This window comes from Schistocerca gregaria, unplaced genomic scaffold (assembly GCF_023897955.1).
Source record: "Schistocerca gregaria isolate iqSchGreg1 unplaced genomic scaffold, iqSchGreg1.2 ptg001802l, whole genome shotgun sequence".
Classification (NCBI taxonomy): domain Eukaryota; kingdom Metazoa; phylum Arthropoda; class Insecta; order Orthoptera; family Acrididae; genus Schistocerca; species Schistocerca gregaria.
Genome location: NW_026063051.1, coordinates 16,938 through 41,259, shown reverse-complemented (window position 1 = coordinate 41,259; position 24,322 = coordinate 16,938). Strand labels below are relative to the sequence as shown.

General features: G+C 43.3%; 1 non-coding gene across 1 annotated transcript; it reads right to left on the bottom strand.

The window, feature by feature from the left end:
* Positions 1-5,907: 5,907 nt before the first annotated feature.
* On the bottom strand, positions 5,908-5,980 carry Trnaa-cgc (transfer RNA alanine (anticodon CGC)). Its single transcript has one exon. It is a non-coding gene; the product is annotated as a tRNA-Ala (tRNA).
* Positions 5,981-24,322: the final 18,342 nt, after the last annotated feature.

The window sequence follows — 24,322 nt, the reverse complement described above, 5'->3', positions numbered from 1 at the left end:
TAAGCAAATGCGGATGAGTTCTGAGGGGCTGTATGGGTTTGAAAGATACTGATTCTTATGTAACATGTCTTCGAAATATTTGACAAGACTGGAAAATTCAGATTGTTCGAAATGTTTCATGTTTTACTCGGTCTTGTGTAGTTTCACACCAATATGCTGAGAGGAAGGCATGATAAAATTCTCCTTCACTGTGGCAATCGTGAATGACCTATCGCATTCTTACAGCTGGTTCATTCTCCAAGTAGCCACACATAAATTCTAATCTGTGCTCTAATGACCAGTTAGGAGGAAAGCAATGAGAGAATTGATGGAGCCACGCTTGTGGATGAATGTCGTTGCCAGAATTCTTAAATGTTTTGAATTTACGTGTAGTAATGAACAGCTTATAGTCAAAATCATCGTGTCGGCTGGTAGCATATCGGTTATTGTTACGTCGTGTCGGTGGTTCCATTTCAAAATTCGGTGCACCTTGCCAATTTCTTTCATAATTTCCGAAATGCCCGGTGCTATTATTTTGTGGCTTTTCCGTATTTCTAAGTCCCTATTCCCGTGTTGCAGCGCGAGTGTCCTCTGAAACACGTAATTCTTGTATTACCTGTGTCAGCTGATCTTGTACTTCCCGGATTTCTCTTTGGTGTTGCGTATAAATTTGATTCTGATTTTGTTTGAATTTCCTAATTTGTTCGAACTCTTCTGTGTCATTAAAGACTACCGGTTTTGTGTCATTCAGATTATCATCTACCTTCGTAGATAAATTATTTAGCTGATCCGAAAGTTCAACTACTTTCTCTGATAATGACCTGATTTCCTCCATGTGTCTTTCTGAACCAATTTTCAGAGTATCTACTGTATCCTTTAAGTTTTCCTGAGTTTTTGCAAGTTGCGTAAGCGAATCGGTAGATGCAACTGAGTCAATTTTAGCTTGCAAGGTCTCATGATTTTCATGAACAATAGTTTGCAGTTCTTTTATGGCTGATTCGTGATTCTGTAATGCATTTTCATTGAAAATGCTCACAAATTTGTGTTTTTACGTCATTACAGACTTTTCGACATTTCGATTCGATTTTATGCAACTCAGTAGTTAAATCTTCACGTGTTTGTTCAAGCGTATGTTCCACTGAGTCTAACTTTTGAAGCTTTTGTTCCATTGTGTCTAACTTTTGAAGATTTTGTTCCATTGTGTCTAACTTTTGAAGGTTTTGCTGTGTTTGTCTCTGATTTTGTTCCATTGTATCTAACTTTTGAAGATTTTGTCCCATTTGTTTCTGATTTTGTCCAAGTGTTGTGTCTAACTTTTGTAGCCTTTGTCCATTCGTTGCATTAACTGTAATAACAGTGCACTGGTGTCTGAAACATGTTCCTCAGTGCTATTCGGCAGCGCATTTGAACCGGCAATATTCGCATTTTGAAAAGCAGAAAATGTGATTTATTTGAGAAAACGGTGAGGACGCAAAACCTGAATCTACAGTATTTGCAAGATTGTGTCCTGTCATTTCTGAATCCTGAGGCGAGCTGTTGCCGAACGATCGATCGATAATGCTTCCTTGTTCATTAATTGTTTCACTGCCTTCACCGTTATTTGCAGCCTGCTCCATTTCCCTATGTACAATTACCAAATTACTACTTTGAACACTAGTTAATTCATTACTCGGTGGCGCTAACACACTGCTTTTGTCTTCACTGTCATTTCTCAGTTTACTTTGGAGTCTAGTATCACGTTTTTCACATGCCATTATTGTCACAATATTTCACAGGATAACATAGAAAAGCACAATTTGAAGAGCAAAATAAGAAAACACATTAACGTAGCACTGAAAATAATATCTCGTTAATTGCAAGCGCAGCTGCGAAATACTTGGTGCAAACCTACATGCATGCCACAACTGTTTTACTGTAGAACAATGAAAAACTACAACTACAGAGGAAATTCTCTCTACAATTACATGCTAGCAATAAACAAAGGCTACACTAACTACACAAACTACAAGAAAAAATCAGAAGATTCCAGTGAGGTATCCTGGCAGGGTTGCCATATGAAACGTCCACTTAGAAAAATTGTACATAACTGTGCTTAAACTGGCACACAATATTTTTGTCGTAACGCAATCTGACTTTCAATAATCCCTACAAGAGAATGGCCCTGACTAAATTAACCTATACGTTCAACAAATCACGTACCTCACAAAAATCTTCGTTACTCAAACTACTGCAATACAGAGAGCGCCAATACTGCTAGCTAAATAAAAGATTCAAACTACGGATGGCACTAACTACTGATAGGTATAGTTAGCAAATGAAAGATTTTAGTAGAGAACAAGCAATGTATTTACCTTAGTAGTCATAATATATATATAGCAGTTCATGACATCCAGTCTTAAAAATTTCAAAACTCCGCCATCTCCCTCCCCACGTCCACCACTGCTGGTGGCTCACCTCCAACTGCGCAACGCTACGCGCTGTTAACGTCCAGCTGCCCAACACTACAATGGCAAGTATTACAACAATGCCAACCAGCCACTGATTGCACACAGTACAGCCAGTGATTTTTCGTACAGAGTGCTATGTGGCGTTACCAATAAAAAACCTAAATAGCCTATTTACAATACTGTAGATACTCCGCAATCTACCGTACGGTGCGTGGTGCAGTGTATGCTGTACCACTGCTAGTCATTTCCTACCTGTTCAAGTCACAAATACAGCGGGGGGAAAACGACTATCTATACGCCTTTGTATGAGCCCCAACTTCTTGAATCTTACCTTCGTGGTCCTTACGCGGAATGTATGTTGACGTCAATAGATTCTTTTTGTAGTCAGCTTCAAATGCCGGTTCTCAAAATTTTCTCAATAGTCTTTCTCGAAAAAAACATCGCCTTCCCTCCAGGGATTCCAATTTGAGTTCCCGAAGCACCTCCGTAACACTTACGTGTTGTTCAAACCTTAACAAATCTAGCAGCCTGCCTCTCAATTGCTTCGATGTCTTCCTTTAGTGCGCCCTCGAACTGATCCCAAACACTCGACCAGTATTCAAGAATAGGTCACAGCAGCGTCCTATATGCGGTCTCCTTCATAGGTGAACCACTATTTACTAAAATCCTAACACCCGGTTTCCCGGGTTCGATTCCCGGTGGGGTCAGGGATTTTCTCTGTCTCGTGATGACTGGGTGTTGTGTGCTGCCCTTAGGTTAGTTAGGTGTAAATAGTTCGAAGTTCTAGGGGACTGATGACCATAGATGTTAAGTCCCATAGTGCTCAGAGCCATTTGAATAAACTAAAATGCTACCAATAACCCAAGTCGACCATTCGCCTTCTCTACCACAGTTCTCACATGTACTTTCCATTTCATATCTGTCTGCAACGTTACGCCCAGATATTTAAATGACTACACTGTCTCAAGAAGGACACTAGTAATACTGTAAAAGAACATCACGGGTTTATTCTTTGTACCCAGCCCTCATTAACTTACATTTTTCAACGTTCGTCGCACAAACTAGAAATTTTATGGTCCAAAAGGCTCTGAGCACTATGGGACTTAACATCTGAGGTCATGAGTCCCCTAGAACTTAGAACTACTTAAAACTATCTAACCTAAGGACATCACACACATCCATGCCCGAGGCAGGATTCGAACCTGCAACCGTAGCGGTCGCGCGGTTCCAGACTGAAGCGCCTAGAACCGCTCGGCCACTCAGGCCGGCTAGAAATATTATCTAAGCCATATCGTATCCTCCTATAGTCACTCAATTTGGGCACTTTACCGTGCAGCACAGCATCATCAGCAAACAGGAGCAGATGGCTACCGACCCTACCTGCCAAATAATTTATGTATGCAGTTAACAACGGATATCCTATGGCTCTTCCCTGGGGCACTACTGACGATATCCTTGTCTCTGATGAACACTCGCCAGCGAGGACAACATGCTGGGTTCTATTACTTAAGATGTCTTCGAGCCACTCACGCATCTGTGAACTTATTCCATCTGCTCGTAGTTTCGTTAACAGCCTGCACTGGAGTACCGTGTCAAATGCTTCTGAACACATGGGAATATGGAATCTGCCTGTTGCCCTTCATCCATTGTTCGGAGCACATCGTGTGAGAAAAGGGCAAGCTGAGTTTCGTACGAGCAAAACTTTCTAAAACCACGCTGATTCATGGACATAAGCATCTCAGTCTCAAGAAAATTGACTATATGAAGTGAGAAGGTTTGTGCGGCTGCTCCCGGCGGAGGTTCGAGTCCTCCCTCGGGCATGGGTTTGTGTGATTGTCATTAGGATAATTTAGGTTAAGTAGTGTGTTAGCTAAGGGACTGATGACTTTATCAGTTAAGTCCCATAAGATTTCACACACATTTGAACATTTTTTGAACTGAGAATACGTTCAGGAATTCTGCAGCAAACCGAAGTTAGGAATATTGGTCTGAAATTTTGTGGGTCCGTTCTCTTACCCTTCTTATATACTGGAGTCATCTGCGCTTTTCTCCGGTTGCTGGGAGAGATATTCACGATAAGTGCAAGTTAGGTAAGGGGCCGATGCAGTAGAGTACTCTGTAAAATCGAATTGGAGCTGTATCCGGATCTGGTGATTTATTTAGTTTCAAATATTTCAGTAGTTTCCCTGCCGCAGGGATGCATATTACTATGGCGTGCTTGCGGGAGTCTGTCCGCTGGTTAAATGACTGTCTGTACGATCCTACTGAGTGAACGACTTCTTGAACGTGAAATTTAAAAGTTCGGCTTTCGTTTTTCTATCTTCAACTGCTACAACACAGTGGTCAACAAGGGACTGAATGGAATCCTTAGACGCGCTTAGCGATTTGACATATGACTGGAATTTTCTCGTGTTCTCCGCCGGATACCTTGCTAAAGTGTGACGTGGGTAGCTGTTGTACGATTCGCGCTTAGACCTTTTTACAAACGCATGAGTCTCTACTAACGTTTGCTTGCAGTCATTTGTGCGTTTTGTTTCAAACTTGGACATAAATTCCTGGGCCTCCAGTGATACGTAGAATGGTTCAAATGGCTGTGAGCACTATGCGACTTAACTTCTGAGGTGATCAGTCGCCTAGAACTTAGAACTAATTAAACCTAACTAACCTAAGGACCGTAGCGGTCGCTCGGTTCCAGACTGTAGCGCCTAGAACCGTGATACGTAGAAAATAGATATTTAAGTCTAGGGGGTCGTACACATTAGCGTCAGGAAAACATGGATGAGTGCAGAAAATTCTTCCTCGAGCATATGGTGGCGAGGAACTTCGTTCAAGATGAATGCTGCATCACGGAGTTGACCCTGTAGTCTTGGTAGCCACCAGATAGGCGGTACGTTCCCCGGCTGCAGGCGTGGTGACGTGTCGCCCAGCCGTGCGGATGATTCAGCCGCCAGCCAGGTAGGCAGTACGAGCTGACGGGGAGCGACGTGCCAGCCGCGGCTAGTGAGTCAGGGCGGCTAACTCGCCTCGCGTGTCTGCGACCCTCCCTCGTCTCAGCAGACAGGCCATGGCCTGCGATTACTGGCTTCTCACAGTACAGGTGTGCTTGCTTTCCCTCACACATCTTCTGGTGGCTTAAGCCCGTCTCACACGGAGCAAGATTCGCCGCAAGTTTGCGAGATGGCGTGCGTGCCTGCCGGCTTGCAGGGAAAGGAGCCGGCTATCTTCCATGCCGAAGCTCTCCCACGGTGCAAGATCGGCAGCTAGTTATGTTGTGGTCGGCTGCATGTTGTATCGAACGAAGATGGGTGCTGGTGGTGGTGGTTAGTGTTTAACGTCCCGTCGACAACGAGGTCATTAGAGACGGAGCGCAAGCTCGGGTTAGGGTAGGATTGGGAAGCAAATCGGCCATGCCCTTTCAAAGGAACCATCCCGGTATTTGCCTGAAACGATTTAGAGAAATCACGGAAAACCTAAATCAGGATGGCTGGAGACGGGATTGAACCGTCGTCCTCCCGAATGCGAGTCCAGTGTGCTAACCACTGCACCACCTCGCTCGGCGAAGAAGGCTGCTTCAGGTACAGATGCTCAGAGCAAACCGGCGTTATTAGCTGTTTTGGTGCTAAACGATGCAGAAATGGATGCTAATGAGAGAAGAAGAAAGAAAGAATGGGCGAAAAAAATGGATTAAGAGAAGAAACGCTGGAAAAGGTATGCTCTCTATGTTTCATAAAGAGCTGAGGTTAGTTCGCATAACACCTACTTTTGTTTGAAAAGTATCATCATTTCATTACTGTTTGACTTTATAAATATACCAATAATGACTGTTATATAAGACTTTATTTTGTAGGATAGAAGATCGTACATCCTTTGCAAATTTTATACGAATGGGTGTACTGGTATTTGAAGAACTGCTTTGTATCGCTTTGGAAGTAGTAGGTTTCTACATTCATCGCAAAATTCATAGTTTTGTACTTACGTCGTTCATCCCAGCGCCACTGCTTTTCGATGATTTTACTTTGGCATACTCGACTTTAAATTGAGTACGTAAATTGTACACTTTGCTATAGGACTCGTTGTAAGGTGTCAGGCAAATCCAACACCTTACATGAAAATCCTGACATGATAAGCAAATCCAGTAGTATGTCACATAGCTCCGAATAAATTGTGACATTAAATTAACCAAAGTAATACGAGTAACGAGTGAGCAAATGGAATATCACAGACTAACACAAGAATGCCTAAATGCATGTCGTACCTTCCCACAATGAGGCAGACGCAGTTCCGAGGGGAGAAACGAGGACAGAAGCCGAGAGCAGAAGCGTGTTAAGCTAGATAAAGAGAGGGGCTGGGCACCCACGCTGTGAGCCTACCTGTACAACTATACAACCCGCACGTTTTAGCGTCAGGCTTTTTCGCGTCTCAGGTATGGCAAGGACAACCCCCAGCCCATGTTAAAAGCTAGAGCCCTCCAGAAAAGCAGTATAGATCTTACGATAACACAAAAAGGGCCACTACCACCCGCAAGTTTTAGCGTGAGACTTTTTCGCGTGTCTGTTACATTAGGATCACTCCCCAGCCCATGTTAAAAGATAGAGCCCTCCAGAAGAGCAGTATAGATCTCACGATAACGCTAAAAGGACCACACTAGCTGCAGGTTTTAGCGTGAGACTTTTTAGCGTCTCTGTTACGTTGCAAACTTTAAAAACATTGCCCCACCACGAAAAGTATAACGTTTCCCATTGGATAGACAGAATTTTTGTAGGCGGAGCATAAGGTTAACATTGAGACCCTGATTGGTCAGATGAAAACACAGTCAGATAGCTTTTTTAAACTAACTTCGGTAAATTGTAGTAAGGAGAAGTTGGAGAGTTGGTTTCGAGACGGCGAGGTGGACGGCTGGAGTGCCGGCCGCTGTCGCCCTGACGCTGCCTAAACACCGACAAGGTAATGAACGCACGCGATGCCGCATTTTTGAGCGCATAAAGCTTCACTCAGAACTGCAGAAGTCTCATCTGTTACACCCCTTTTTGCGTAATACTAGTGTCGATCGTTAATTAAAACTCATGGTGTTCACATTTGCCACTTGAAGAACAGATCTGAAACGCGATAAATTTTCTATTTTTATATAGTTATTGAGAAGCCACATCAGCCACTGTAATTTACGACAAGTTAGATAAGTTATTAAAGATAATTGAGGGTCACTGTAGACCATTTTGATAGTTTTCTCTTTTGTGAAACTTAATTTAAACCTAGATTATAGATGTGATATGGCATAGGTCATCCTTCGATCGATTGTAGAACTTGGAAACCCATTTAGGGAATATTCGTTCACATTTTTGTTGAACGCAGTTGGTTTTTACCATCCTGTATTAAAACATTTCCTTTTATCAATAGTGCAATTTATAAACGCTGTTTTGTGATTAGAATAAATTTCCAATGGTAAACTTAACTGCTTTTTCGACGTTATTTTACCAGCTAACTAAAAATAGGAAAGCCTTGAACCCTTTCCACTATATTTAGTTAGAATTAAGATTCTTTTACAGGGAGTGCAGTGGAGCTGACGCTGAGATCATTTAGTATTTGGTTATATCATCGCTAGTCTCACTGAACTCTTCTGAATTCTACATGTCATGTGTGGTCTGGTGTCTCCTTACCAGCAGCAGGTCCCAGGTTCAAACTAGTTAATTCCCTAATAAACACGCTCAGAGCGTCGTTGCGCGAAAGTGGTAGGGAGACACGATATAGTACAATCAGACACCACCATGAATGTTTAGATCGTTGCTCGTCGTATATGGTCGAACAAGACACACGGCACTAACAATTCTTTCGAGTGCTTCTGCACGCATGTGTTTATTATAACAGTTTGCGCTTTTCACGAAGTACAGACACTATTATTCCTTATAAGTACATGTCAATGCTTCAGTCGCTTCCTTGGGCCACTGCGGCCCCATTATTTAATAATTACAAGAACTTCCTACCGCACCTCACAACAGCAGAAAATCGACTATCAACAAAGGCTTCCCGCCCAAGCTTTCCGCGTCTGACGTCACAAACGAAACGTCTCATGATTGGCCAACGCAGGTAGCAAGCAGGGAACCTTACAAGAAAAATAGCACCGGACCTATCCTGGAAATCTTACAAGGTTCCCAGCAAGGTAGCCCGCTAGCAGACGACGGAGCCCGCAAGGTAGACGTCGCGCGAGCCAGCAAGGAAACTTACGGCGAATCTTGCTCCGCGTGATACGGGATTTAGCAGGGCCGGCAAGGCGAAAGCGACTGACACGGGGTTGGCCGAAACCAACGGAAGGTTTTTGTTTTTACTTTTGCTTTTGTTCCTGTCCTGAAGGCCATGCGCTCACCTGACCGAGTATTACGAATTTTCTAGTATTTTACAGCGTAAAATTACATTTATTTAAAAATCTGATGATAAGCTTCAAAATTAATATGAAAATAACCTATATTAGTAATGGTTCATGAGAGCCGATGACCTTTTTTGTGTCCTCTATCGTTTTATGTGACGCGCACCTCTCCTGTGTCAACTTTTTCACCCCAGAGTAGCACTTACAACCTAGGTCCTCAATTATTTGCTGGATATATTCCAATCTCTATTTTCCTCTACAAGTTTTACCCTGTACAGCTTCCTCTAGTACCATGGAAGTTATTCCCTGATGTCTAAACACATGTGCTACCTTCCTGTCCCTTATTTTTGTCAATGTTTCCCATATATCCCTTTCCTCGCCGATTCTCCGCAGAACTTCGTCATTCCTTACCTTATCTCTTCTGTTCTTGTTTTCCCACATTCCACCATACAATGCTGTATTCCAAACGTACATTCACAGAAATTTCTTCTTCAAATTAAGGCCTGTGTTTGATATTAGTTGACTTCTCTTGACCAGGAATGCCTTTTTTTCCAGTGCTACTTAGTTATTCATGTCCTTTTTACTACGTCAGAGGTTATTATAGCAGAATTCCTTGACTTGGTCTACTTCGTGACCCCAGTTCTGATGTTAAGTTTTCGCTATTTTCATTACTGTTACTTTTCGTTACTTCCGTCTTTTTTAGATTTACTCTCAATCCCTATTCTGTACCCATTAGACTGTTCACTCCTTTCAGTAGATCCCGTAATTCTTCTTCACTTTAACTCAGGATAGTGATGTCATCGGCAATTCTTATCATTGATATGCTTTCACCTTGAGATTTAATCCAGCACTTGAACCTTTCTAGCTGCTGTACGAAATTAATTTGCAGATTTGTATACAGTTTACATTCGAAAAAAAAGAAACATGATTCATGTTTCCTACTGTTACTACATCATAATCACAATAAGGATTGTCCCGAACGTATATTCGGTGAGTGTGGCTAGTCAATCACTGATCTCCGTCTTAAGGTATTGGGCATTTCTGCAGCTTCCGCTAGCAATACGTTTGTTGACGTGGAACGATAGTTCACAGGCAAGTACTGATGCGCAAACGGGATGTTTTCTTTAAGAGGGCGTCAGTTTAAAACGTGACAGACCTTCACGAGAACATTTTGCAAAGACCGAAGTCTGTGATTAAGCGTCATGTTTGCTATGAAACTTGTAAAACCTTTATTCACCTTAATTATGTGGAAGCAGGGCTTCGAAGCTATGTTTGACTGTATTTCGTCCATGATTATTTCTTTTACTCCGTGGCCATCATTGATATTCGCGTTTCCACTAGCTCCTTGTAGTTTCACATAATATATGGTGGCAGAAGTAATACAGTTTTAAAATTGCCGTTTTGAGCGGCGTTCTTCGCTAAGTCATAGACTATTTCTTAATATTTAATGTTAGTGTTTCTCTTGATCCGCATAAATTTTACCTTCTTCCCAAAAATTTAGTTCTCCTTGGTGGATTTTATAATTTCCATTACCTGTAGATGAGTTTCTTTGAGAAGGTCTGGTGTCTCAACAGTTTATACAGTGTGTTCAAATGAAAATGTTTTTACTGCGAGGCTCTGCACAGAATGTAAAGCTGCGACTGCCGTACCTTCTGCAGAAAAACTAAAAGTCTCACTGGGAAGAGAGATCAGTCCTTTGTAACCTGTGCTGGCACACAGCGCAACTCTCTTTCATTACCTGCGGTTTTGAAGTCATCAGTACATATTTCGATAAACTTAGGGAAATTATCAGCCATGCAAATTTTTACTAATTGATCTACTCCGGCAAATGTTTTTGTTCGAAAGTAGAAAACGTCAGCTGCTGAAGTGTTTTCGTTATACTGGTTATCGGAATTAACGTACATATGCAGGCGTTCTTTGGAGTCACGCAAAATTTCCAAAGAAGGTTGAGCATAATTCCGATTTTTGGGCACTGTTTATTCCCTGCTCATTCACCTCTCTTTGAGGTAATCTGTCGAATTTCCACATCTGTGGGTGGTGAATCGCAGAAAGCAGGAATAGGTCAGTCCTTAATCTCTGTCTTAAGGTATTGCGCATTTCTGCAGCTTCCGCTACCAATATGTTTGTTGACGTGGAACAATAGTTCCCAGGCAAGTCCTGATGCATAAACAGAACTTTAAGAGGCCGTCAGATGAAAACGAGACAGATCTCCATGTAGACATTTTGCTAAAACTGAAGAACGGCGTCAAGTCCGAACGGCCAGGAACGTTGACGGACGGTATCTTTCTGTTGCGGGGTAATTCCCTCCCACATGTCACCAAGGTCGTTTCTGGTATGCTGCAGAAGTTTCGCTGGGAAGCATTCACACATTCTACATATAGCTCCTTCTCTCCCGAAGCGATTTTTTGAGCTCCGAAAAAAGACATTCATGACTGTCGATTTGCACCAAACGAACAGGAATACGCCTGCGTACAATCATGATTCCATAGGCAGTCACAAATATTTTCTGTGGAGGTATTAACCGTCTTGTTTCATAGAGGAATAAATACATTAACAATTATGCCGACTCCTTTTGTAATAATAAATAGTTTATTTAACTTTTTCCATGTCTCGTTTTCATTTGACTACCCCTTATAGTTTTGAGACAGATATTTTGTTGCCTCTGCAGAATAACGTGTCGATTTTAGATCTTTTTAGATTCCTGTATGTTAAGAGTAGAATGATATGTTCCACTCCCCTAAATTCACTTGTAACCGAGCGCAACATGCTGAGACAAGACTGAATCTTGTCTGTGAGATAAGTTGCATGTCCGTCCATGAGAGGCGTGAGATAATTATCATGCATTGACTATTGTTTGACTCTTCACCGGGAAACGTTGAATATTTAATCTCATGCACTTGTCGAATCCTTCACCTGACTAAGATAACAAGAGTCGCCTTGAGAATTGAAAGTTGTAAGCCTTCAAATGCCAACCATGATTCTAATTGAGTTTTGCTCAATTCCTAACTCTCCTCGTTCCTGCAGGAGTGGTAGCAGAACTATATATACACTCCTGGAAATGGAAAAATGAACACATTGACACCGGTGTGTCAGACCCACCATACTTGCTCCGGACACTGCGAGAGGGCTGTACAAGTAATGATCACACGCACGGCACAGCGGACACACCAGGAACCGCTGTGTTGGCCGTCGAATGGCGCTAGCTGCGCAGCATTTGTGCACCCCCGCCGTCAGTGTCAGCCAGTTTGCCGTGGCATATGGAGCTCCATCGCAGTCTTTAACACTGGTAGCATGCCGCGACAACGTGGACGTGAACCGTATGTGCAGTTGACGGACTTTGAGCGAGGGCGTATAGTGGGCATGCGGGAGGCCGGGTGGACGTACCGCCGAATTGCTCAATACGTGGGGCGTGAGGTCTCCACAGTACATCGATGTTGTCGCCAGTGGTCGGCGGGAGGTGCACGTGCCCGTCGATCAGGGACCGGACCGCAGCGACGCACGGATTCCCCCCAAACCGTAGGATCCTACGCACTGCCGTAGGGGACCGCACCGCCACTTCCCAGCAAATTAGGGACACTGTTGCTCCTGGGGTATCGGCGAGGACCATTCGCAACCGTCTCCATGAAGCTGGGCTACGGTCCCGTACACCGTTAGGCCGTCTTCCGCTCACGCCCCAACATCGTGCAGCCCGCCTCCAGTGGTGTCACAACAGGCGTGAATGGAGGGACGAATGGAGACGTGTCGTCTTCAGCGATGAGAGTCGCTTCTGCCTTGGTGCCAATGATGGTCGTATGCGTGTTTGGCGCCGTGCAGGTGAGCGCCACAATCAGGACTGCATACGACCGAGGCACACAGGGCCAACACCCGGCATCATGGTGTGGGGAGCGATCTCCTACACTGGCCGTACACCTCTGGTGATCGTCGAGGGGACACTGAATAGTGCACGGTACATCCAAACCGTCATCGAACCCATCGTCCTACAGTTCCTAGACCGGCAAGGGAACTTGCTGTTCCAACAGGACAATGCACGTCCGCATGTATCCCGTGCCACCCAACGTGCTCTAGAAGGTGTAAGTCAACTACCCTGGCCCGCAAGATCTCCGGATCTGTCCCCCATTGAGCATGTTTGGGACTGGATGAAGCGTCGTCTCACGCGGTCTGCACGTCCAGCACGAACGCTGGTCCAACTGAGGCGCCAGGTGGAAATGGCATGGCAAGCCGTTCCACAGGGCTACATCCAGCATCTCTACGACCGTCTCCATGGGAGAATAGCAGCCTGCATTGCTGCGAAAAGTGGATATACACTGTACTAGTGCCGACATTGTGCATGCTCTGTTGCCTGTGTCTATGTGCCTGTGGTTCTGTCAGTGTGATCATGTGATGTATCTGACCCCACGAATGTGTCAATAAAGTTTCCCCTTCCTGGGACAATGAATTTACGGTGTTCTTATTTCAATTTCCAGGAGTGTACTTATATCATCAACGTATTGAATTGCCTCATGACATCTTGGTCCCTCTGTAACCTCCCCCTCTGTAATCGGCCTACTGGATTATGATATAACCAATCGCGATCGCATATGCCTAGTGCAATATTACAGTGAACAAGGCTATCGTTACCGAACGAAAATGACACCGCATATTTGGAGGAAAGTGTACGACATACTCTTCTGAAAGAAGAATATATTCTAAATTTGAACTAAATTTAGATGATAATTTTGAAATGGATGGTGTATAGTGCAATCGCTCACGAACACCACAGGTGGGAAACAGGGTACCACATTTACTACGAAAATCACTGCTATCACAAAGACAACACTGATTAGCTAAAAAAAAGGAATAATTAAACGGTCGCCAGCCCGCCAGGCCAACGTATCTCCAGAATCTTGAGAAAGATAATGGAAAAGAAATTTAAGCAAATAATCACTGACGTGGCAATAGAAGGTTGTCGCGATTTTCCATGGCACAGCAGTTCACGAAAAAATAAATGAATCAGGAAGGAAAGCACTGAGTTTGCAGTTAGTTTTTATGAAACACTAAATTTTGAAAGTAACGTAAAATGAAATTACTGGTTAAATGAATGACTGTCTTAACTTGAAGTTTGTGTTGTAAAAAGTAACTTTCGGTAATCTCAGTGTAACGTAATGCAAAATTTAGAAAAAGGAAAGCCTTTTGATTAATGAAATACTAAACTGAATTTACTTTAAGCAAGTGAACAATTGATTTCACTTTTAAAATAACATCAATAAAATACATACCATGTCAGCAGAAGTTACTCGCTAAACTAAATACAGAATAAATAAAACTGCGCACTCTTAATTTGTGCTGTATCTTTAGTTATTAGTTTTGCCAATGAAATTTTACATTAAGTGGCCTCTGTTATGCAATACGGAGGATTTCTGCTTTAAACTAGTCAGTACTAAATACAACAAACTGGCATTAAATATTAATCAATTTTCATGTTACTACGACACTCGGTGATTGCATGGAAAGGAAAAGGACCCTGCTTGGTAATAATGTCTGAGGGCAATGACAACACAGGTGCCCCACAAGTCTTAACCATTGCAAGTTATTATTCACGTTATTCGTACTTTGTGAAAGAAATGTTGCTGGATAAAGCCTCTCATTACTTTGTTTGTCAGTTAACAGTCTTACAATGTTTCAGCTGTGCTGACGACGAAGAATGTAGCCAACGACAACCCTGAGCTGCCGTTGTTGTTGTTGTTGTTGTTGTTGTTGTTGTCGCTGCTGCTGCTCGATGAGAAGAACCCCGAGTCGTCTGCAGAGCCACGTCTAATTATAGGACAGGCAACAGTTGGAACTGCAGCTTCCTACGCTTGTGCACTCCTACCGTGTTCTCAATAGCCGCAGGTTAACGAATCAGACGCTTCTGCGCTGGCGCGAGCATAGGACACCGCATTGGCGGGAGCGCCGAACAAACACTTCCGCACTCTTTCATAACTCAAGCTGCTCTGCCTCCTCTCTGCTCGCAACGTGGCAGTGACTCTCCACACTAAAAGATAAACAACAGCACAACTACTACCATTTCGTCGTTGCTATCGAAACATTTCAGTGAAGTTCCTTTGGCTATTATCCCGGCAATTTACAATATTTTCATTGTAATTACAATCAGTTATAAACAGTCAAAAATAAATACAATAGTACATCGAATACGAATTAAATATAGTTCCTGTAATACAGCTTACGGCGTCGGAATCCACGAATATTAATCGCAGAAAATTTTGTATGGTGCAAAAGGCATTTCATCTGCATTTTCGGTGTTACTCCATGTCCGCCGTGTAAAAATTAAACAATAGTAGGCTTAATATCGACCCCTGTGGAAGGTGAAGAATGGTAGGCCATGAGCCAACAGTATTATTGGGATAGTCCTTTTAACGAAAAATTTGCTTGTACTTAAAGTTGCGTCTGGTGCGTTTCAGATGTGACGGGAGGAGCGAAAGTGCAATACTGGTTACAAAACAAATCTTTGGTTCACATGACTCTGAACACTATGGGACTTAAATGCTGAGGTCATCAGTCCCCTAGAACTTAGAACTACTTAAACATAACTAACCAAAGGACATCACACACATCCAAGACCGAGGCAGTATTCGAACCTGTGGCTGTAGCGGTCGCACGGTTCCAGACTGTAGCGCCTAGAACCGCTCGGCCACGCCGGCCGGGAAAATAAATCTTTGATCTTACAAGATGAGAGAGTGCAGTACTCATTCTTTTCTCTGAATTCTTGACATAACTGATCGTTGAGTTTTGGCCACTGTACTCAGCGATAACACCGCCACAGTTTGTACAACAAATTGGATACACAATAGGTTATATTTGTTGTTTGAGGGTCGCCTAAACATGGAAAGTCGTAGGTCAGTGAGGGGTCTTGAAATCTAAGTTAAAACTGAGATTAACAGTTTCGATTTGCTCTAATGATTGATATATATCACAGTAAAATTAACAGGGAATAGCTCTAAAACACAAATCAAATTATAGAATGATTATAATACTGTCGGAACGTATCAAAAAGTGTGGAGAAATCTCAATAAGATCTGATCATTGGGCAGCTGGCGAAACGATACAAAAAGATGCCACAAATTAAGCAATTTTAGTTGCATAGGAAAGTAGGCAAGTCGTGACCTTTCCCTCATTTTTGGAGGTGATAATTAAAACTTTATAGCCATCTCTCGCATACGAAATACATTTTTTTGCCATGACGTATTCAGTATCCTTGCAAAAGAGCTCCACAGATCTATTCAACTACTATTATTACTACTGCTACTGCTACTAATACAGTAAGTGAAATCGATTTAAAGAGAGGATTATTAGAAACTTACAGTACAATATCTGAAGCATACATGTATCGAATTTATTATGAAAGTAGTAGATATATAGATATATAGAAGACACAAGCAGGCATGCCGAAATTACAAAGTTTCTTTCCTAACACAAGTAACAAAATAAGGGATTTGCATTTCCTGGATGTAATCTGGTATAAAAGTACTAACTGTCCCGTTGCATTATTGTTACTTTGTTCTTTCTGATCACCTCAAAAATTCTCTTTGCATTAATGTTGTTAGGGTTTTACTTCTTGCAGTGAAATTTCCATTCACTCTTCTCGCATCGCTCTTTTCAGCTCTCATATAGCCTCAAATTGCCTTCCATTATGACAAATACGCTTTGCAAGTATTCCCCAAAATTTTGGCACAGGTTTAAAATCCGAACTACGCACAGGCCTTGGCAAAGATCGATATCATTATCTTTTTCTTTGGTTATAGCAGAAACATGATAGATGCATTACATTGTTCCAACTTTAGCTTTCGTCCTCTAGATCCTCATACATTCTAATCAATTCTGTCTCTAGCATCTCAGAGTACATGTTAGAGTTCATGCTAGTATTAGCTGCCTAAATCGTAACACTTCTACCACCAAAATGTTTGCTCACTCTTTGCTGCTGCTCTGTTCTCAGTTCATGCCAATAATTTTGAAATCCATCCGGGCCATCTAAATTAAATTTGTTGTCATCAGTCGAGATCAGTTTATCCCATTTTAAGCCATGACATACGTTTTTCAGCAAACTGAAATCTAGCCTTTTTATTTTTTTGGCGTTAGAGCAGATTTTTGCAGCTGTTTCTTGAATGCAAGATGTTTGTCACGTGAAAAATTTGACGTATACGCCTGGGAGTTACTTGGAATTGGAAATTAACAACACTTTAGAAGAATAACAGTTTATGGCAGTTGATTTGCGCAAAAGTAACCGTTTCGATATCTCAGATAATTTTCTGCTTTGCCCATAATTTCCATACTGTCCATATCGTGTGCCCAACCTAACGAAATTTACAAACACTGTAGCTGAACAACATAACATCTTGGTGGTTTGACGATTAGGGATTCTCATTTCCTTCCAGGCACCGACTTTTGCCTTTTCCCGAGCGGTTCTAGGCGCTTCAGTCCGGAACCGCGCCGCTGCTACGGTCGCAGGTTCGAATCCTGCCTCGGGCATGGCTGTGTGTGATGCCCTTAGGTTAGTTGGGTTTAAGTAGTTCTCAGTTCTAGGGGACTGATGACCTGAGATGTTAAGTCCCATAGTGCTTACAGCCACCACCATCATCATCATCATTTAAGACTGATTATGCCTTTCAGCGTTCAGTCTGGAGCATAGCCCCCTTATAACATTCCTCCATGTTACCCTGTTCAGTGCTAACATTGGTACCTCTTCTGATGTTAAACCTATTACTTCAAAATCATTCTTAACCGAATCCAGGTACCTTCTCCTTGGTCTGCCCCGACTCCTCCTACCCTCTACTGCTGAACCCATGAGTCTCTTGGGTAGCCTTGCTTCTCCCATGTGCGTAACATGACTCCATCATCTAAGCCTGTTCGCCCTGACTGCTACATCTATAGAGTTCACTCCCAGTTTTTCTTTGATTTCCTCATTGTGGACACCCTCCTGCCATTTTTCCCATCTACTAGTACCTGCAATCATCCTAGCTACTTTCATATCCGTAACCTCAACCTTGTTGATAAAGTAACCTGAATCCACCCAGCTTTCGCTCCCATACAACAAAATTGGTCGAAAGATTGAACGGTGCACAGATAACTTAGCCTTGGTACTGACTTCCGTCTTGCAGAAGAGAGTAGATCGTAGCTGAGCACTCACTGCATTGGCTTTGCTACACCTTGCTTCCAGTTCTTTCACTGTGTTGCCATCCTGTGAGAATATGCATCCTAAGTACTTGAAACCGTCCACCTGTTCTAACTTTGTTCCTCCTATTTGGCACTCAATCCGTTTATATTTCTTTCCCACTGACATTACTTTCGTTTTGGAGATGCTAATCTTCATACCATAGTCCTTACATTTCTGATCTAGCCCTGAAATATTACTTTGCAAACTTTCAATCGAATCTGCCATCACAACTAAGTCATCCGCATATGCAAGACTGCTTATTTTGTGTTCACATATCTTAATCTCACCCAGCCAGTCTATTGTTTTCAACATATGATCCATAAATAATATGAACAATAGTGGAGACAGGCTCCAGCCTTGTCTTACCCCTGAAACTACTCTGAACCATGATCTCAATTTACCGTCAATTCTAACTGCTGCCTTACTATCCATGTAAAGACCTTTAATTGCTTGCAAAAGTTTGCCTCCTATTCCATAATCTCGTAGAACAGACAATAGCTTCCTCCTAGGAACCCGGTCGTAAGCCTTTTCTAGATCTATAAAGCATAGATACAATTCCCTGTTCCACTCATAACACTTCTCCATTATTTGCCGTAAGCTAAAGATCTGGTCCTGACAACCTCTAAGAGGCCTAAACCCACACTGATTTTCATCCAATTGGTCCTCAACTAATACTCGCACTTTCCTTTCAACAATACCTGAGAAGATTTTACCCACAACGCTGATTAAAGAGATACCTCTGTAGTTGTTACAATATTTTCTGTTTCCATGTTTAAAGATTGGTGTGATTACTGCTTTTGTCCAGTCTGGTGGAACCTGTCCCGACTCCCATGCCATTTCAATTATCCTGTGTAGCCATTTAAGACCTGCCATTCCACTGTATTTGATGAGTTCTGACTTAATTTCATCCACCGGGCAGCTGCTTTATTGCACTGCAATCTCTTGACCATTTTCTCCACTTCCTCAAATGTGATCCTATTTCCATCGTCATTCGTGTCCCATTCTATCTCGAAATCTGAAACTTTACTGATCGTATTTTCACCTGCATTGAGCAACTCTTCAAAATATTCCCTCCATCTGCCCAAGGCATCCACAGGATTCACCAGCAGTTTTCCTGACCTGTCCAAAATACTTATCATTTCCTTCTTACCTCCCTTTCGAAGACTGCTAATTACACTCCAGAATGGTTTTCCAGCAGCTTGACCCATAGTCTCCAACCTGTTTCCAAAGTCTTCCCAAGATTTCTTCTTGGATGCTGCAATTATCTTAGAGCCATTTGAAATTTTTTTGCCTTTTCATCACGTGATAACTTTTTTCCACGTAGCATTGTCACACTCGTGGTTTATGTACACAACACGCACTGTCATTAACGGTGTTTGTTTCCTATCTGCAGTGAAGGCAGGGACGCACACACTAACACCGCATAGAGCCGACTGTTTTTATACTGAGTTCCACCCTCTACCACATGAATCATTATTGTCCTGGTCGCCGGCCGGAGTGGCCGAGCGGTTCTAGGCGCTACAGTTTGGAACAACGCTACCGCTACATTCGCAGGTTCGAATCCTGCCTCGGGCATGGATGAGTGTGATGTCCTTAGGTTCGATAGGTTTAGGTAGTTCTAAGTTTAGAGGACTAATGACCTCAGAAGTTAAGTCCCATAGTGCTGAAAGCCATTTTTTTGATGTCTTCTAATGGCATCAAATGCGATACCATTTCACTGTATTTGTAGGTATATTGGATCTTAGACGCCTATTTCAATCAACAACGTTAATTTTCCCGTAAATATCCACGCCTTTGAACTGATTTCTACCGCCACCTGGCGAGTCTGTCATAAAAGCAGTTACCGCTTTGTACAATGTTTTTTTGTGATACATTACGACCTGTCACACTTGAATCAGTCTCTATGATATGATAAAGTCTGTACCCGAAGCAGAACGTTGACGCAGGGAGAATGATTGCAGCACATTATTTTTTTAGCTGTTTTTGAGTTGCATGACGGGTCTATCATTTGCGCCGCAAACAGAAGCGGATGTGCTGCCTGTCACCCCTGTGACGTGACAGGCGGCGCCCCCTATGGCGAGGCAGAACGAGGCGCAATGAGTGGGCGAGTGAGTGGCGTAATTACGGGGCCTCGCGCCGGGCTTTGAACTCGCCGCCCACCCCTACAGGCGCGGCGCGTAACGAGCGGATGAAACGGGCGCGCCAGCTCGTGTGCCCGCGTGCTCGCGATGGCGGCGCCGTCCCTTTCTCCCTGCCGGCTCACCCTTTGAGGCGATCGCGGAGCGTGGTCCGCTCTGCTGGCTGTTAAGGTCTGCCGTTCTGCCACGTCTGTTTTTAATCGTTGTGCTGCGGGTAGCTGCTTTGCGTTACCACTGTAGCGCGATTGGTTTGAAGGATCGAAACGGAAAATTAGGACCAATTACTGCCCAGATTTGCGGCTACGGGTAGCGGTCTCTTGGTTCCCTTTCACACGGGAGGTCGTGCGTCTGGACGCAGTGAGCAGCTTACCATAGTCGGTCTTGGGCATGCAGGGCTAATGTTAGCTGAATTGCTGTCTATCTTGGAACTAGTCAGAATGTTTCGCATAGAGGATATATACTGAGGAGACAAAAAGGCACGGTGTAGCGATATGCACACATATACTGATGGCAGTAGTATGCGTACACAAGGTATAAGGGGGCCCTGCACTGACGAAACTGGCATTTGTACTCTGATGATCCATGTCAAAAGGTTTCCGACGTGATTGTAGAAGCACAACGGGAATTAACAGACTTTGAACGTGGAATGGTAGCTGGAGCTAGATGCACCGGACATTCCATTTATGGAGTCGCCAGGAAATTCAGTTTTTCGTGATCCACAGTGTCAAGAGTGTGCCGAGAATATCACAATTCAAGCATTACCTGTCACCACGACCACCGCAGAGACCGACGGCCTCACTTAACGATCGAGAGCAGTAGCGTTTCTTTCGCGTTGTCAGAGCTGACATACACTACTGGCCATTAAAATCGCTACACCAAGAAGAAATGCTGATGATAAACGGGTATTCATTGGAAACATATATTATACTAGAACTAACAAGTGATTACATTTTCACGCAATTTGAAAGCATAGATCCTGAGAAATCAGTACTCAGAACAACCACCTCTGGCCGTAATAACGGCCTTGATACGCCTGGGCATTGAATCAAACAGACCTTGGATGGCGTGTACAGGTACAGCTGCCGATGCAGCTTACAAACGATACCACAGTTCATCAGGAGTAGTGACTGGCGTATTATGACGAGCCATTTGCTCGGCCACCACTGACCAGACGTTTTCAATTGGTGAGAGATCTGGAGAATGTGCTGGCCAGGGCAGCAGTCGGACATTTTCTGTATCCAGAAAGGCCCGTTCAGGAACTGCAACTTGCGGTCGTGCATTATCCTGCAGAAATGTAGGGTTTCGTCGTTCAATACACCATCGCAGGCGCTCCTGTCTGTGATGCAGTGTCAAAGGTAACCGCAGCCATGGTCTCCGAGCAGATAGTCCATGCTGCTGCAAACGTCGTCTAACTGTTTCTACAGATGGTTGTTGTCTTGCAAAGGACCCCATGTGTTGACTCAGGGAAAGAGACATGGCTGCACGATCCGTTACAACCATGCGGGTAAGATGCCTGTCATCTCAACTGCTAGTGATACGAGGCCGTTGGGATCCAGCACGGCGTTCCGTATTACCCTCCTGAACCCACAGATTCCATATTCTGCTAAGAATCATTGGATCTCTACCAACCCGAGCAGCAATGTCGCGATACGATAAACCGCAATCGGGATAGGCTACAATCCGACCTTTATCAAAGTCGGAAACGTGATGGTACGCATTTGTCCTCCTTACACGAGGCATCACAACAACGTTTCACCAGGCAACGCTGGTCAACTGCTGCTTGTGTATGATAAATCGGTTGAAAACTTTCCTCATGTTAGCACGTTGCAGGTGTCGCCACCGGCGCCAAGCTTGTGTGAATGTTCTGAAAAGCTAATCATTTGCATATCACAGCATCTTCTCCCTATAGGTTAAATTTCGCGTCTGTAGCACGTCATCTTCATGTTGTAGCAATTTTAATGGCCAGTAGTATACAAGCAACATTGCGTGAAATAACCAGAGAAATCAATATGGGACATAGATCCACGAACCCGTTAGAGAAGTGCGGCGAAATTTGACGTTAATGGGTTATGGCAGCAGACGACCCACCGGAGTGCCTTCGCCAACGGCACCGTCGCATGCAGCGCCTCTCCTGGGCTCGTGAACATATTGGTTGGACCCTAGGCGACTGGGAAACCGTGGCCTGGTCAGAAGAGTCCCGATTTCTGTTGGTAAGAGCTGATGTTCGAATGTGGCACAGGCAGCACGAAGCGACTGACCAAGGTTGTCAACAAGGCACAGTGCAAGCTGTTGGTGGCTCCATAATGGCGTTGCTGTGTTTACACGGAATGGACTGAGTTCTCTGTATGTCCGACAACTAAGAGACCATTTGCATATGTCCCCAAACAACGATGGTTTTTTTTTAGGATAACAACACACCATTTCACATGGCCGTAATTGCTCACAATTGATTTGACGAACATTCTGGACAATTCATGTGAAAGATTTGGCCACGCAGATCATCCAGTATGAATCTCATCGAGCATTTATGGATCACAATCGAGTCTTCAGTTCGTACACAACATCCTGCAGCGATAACACTTTCGCAATTATGGACGTCTCTGTATTTCTGCAGGGGGTTCCAAAGATTTGTTGAATTCATGCCATGTTGATTTTCTGCATTACGCTGGGCGAAAGGAGGTCACCTCAGTGTATATCCTGGTTTAAATTAGACGGCATCTGATGTTTTAAGGTCCATTTTCTCAGTCCTTAAAAGTGCAACAAACGCGCGCCTTTCACATCCAAGGGTATTCGCAGACTCGCTATTACGCACTATCAATGACTTGTACCTGCGAATGACCACTTCTACTGGAACGAACGAAAGACAGTGCGAGGAAACAAAAGTCGAAGCATACGATGTGTATTGTTGTTTGGCGCAAATTGTTTAGGTAAAGTTTCTGCACTTACACTCCGTGCAGCGCACTATAGTCGCTATGTTGTTGTTGTTGTTGTTGTTGTTGTTGTTGTCTTCAGTCCTGAGACTGGTGTGATGCAGCTCTCCATGCTACTCTGTCCTGTGCTAGCTTCTTCATCTGCCAGTACCTACTGCAACCTACATACTTCTAAATCTGCTTAGTGTACTCATCTCTTGGTCTCCCTCTACGATTTTTACCCTCCACGCTGCCCTCCAATGCTAAATTTGTGACCCCTTGATGCCTCAGGACATGTCCTACCAACCGATCCCTTCTTCTAGTCAAGTTGTGCCACAAACTTCTCTTCTCTCCAATCCTATTCAATACCTCCTCATTAGTTATGTGATCTACCCATCTAATCTTCAGCATTCTTCTGTAGCACCACATTTCAAAAGCTTCTATTCTCTTCTTGTCCAAACTAGTTATAGTCCATGTTTCACTTCCATACAAATACTTTCAGAAACGACTTCCTGACTCTTAAATCTATATTCGATGTTAACAAATTTCTCTTCTTCAGAAACGCTTTCCTTGCCATTGCCAGTCTACATTTTATATCCTCTCTACTTCGACCATCATCAGTTATTTTACTTTCTAAATAGCAAAACTCCTTTACTACTTTAAGTGTCTCATTTCCTAATCTAATTCCCTCAGCATCACCCGATTTAATTTGACTACAGTCCATTATCCTCGTTTTGGTTTTGTTGATGTTCATCTTATATCCTCCTTTCAAGACACTGTTCATTCCGTTCAACTGCTCTTCCAGGTCCTTTGCTGTCTCTCACAGAATTACAATGTCATCGGCGTACCTCAAAGTTTTTATTTCTCCTCCATGAATTTTAATAGTCGCTATGGCGAAGAGAAAAGAATAACTTCTTGTAGGAAAGGAAGAAAGGCTAACACTTACACTCTGATTATTATCAATCGGAGATATTAGCCCTCCAGAGGACGCTCTGGTGTATGAAGTACGCGAAATACGAACTAAGTTTAATTTTTGCGAGCTTAGGCCCTTTGTTGGGTCTGGACAAACATCTTATTCCTCTATTACTGTTTCGACTCCATACTGATAGGTTTTTTCTAGTTTGGAACATCCGTAATGCATCTGTGAGAACTTTAAAAGTGGGTGTGCCACGTTTGACCTACTAAATACACCGCGCATCTGGACATATAACATGTAAGAAAAATTTCTCCGGTTAGCTTTTCCTGTTTTCATTAATACAGCTATTGTTTTGCGTCTGGTTTTGAATGCAAATGGTCTCTAAGGT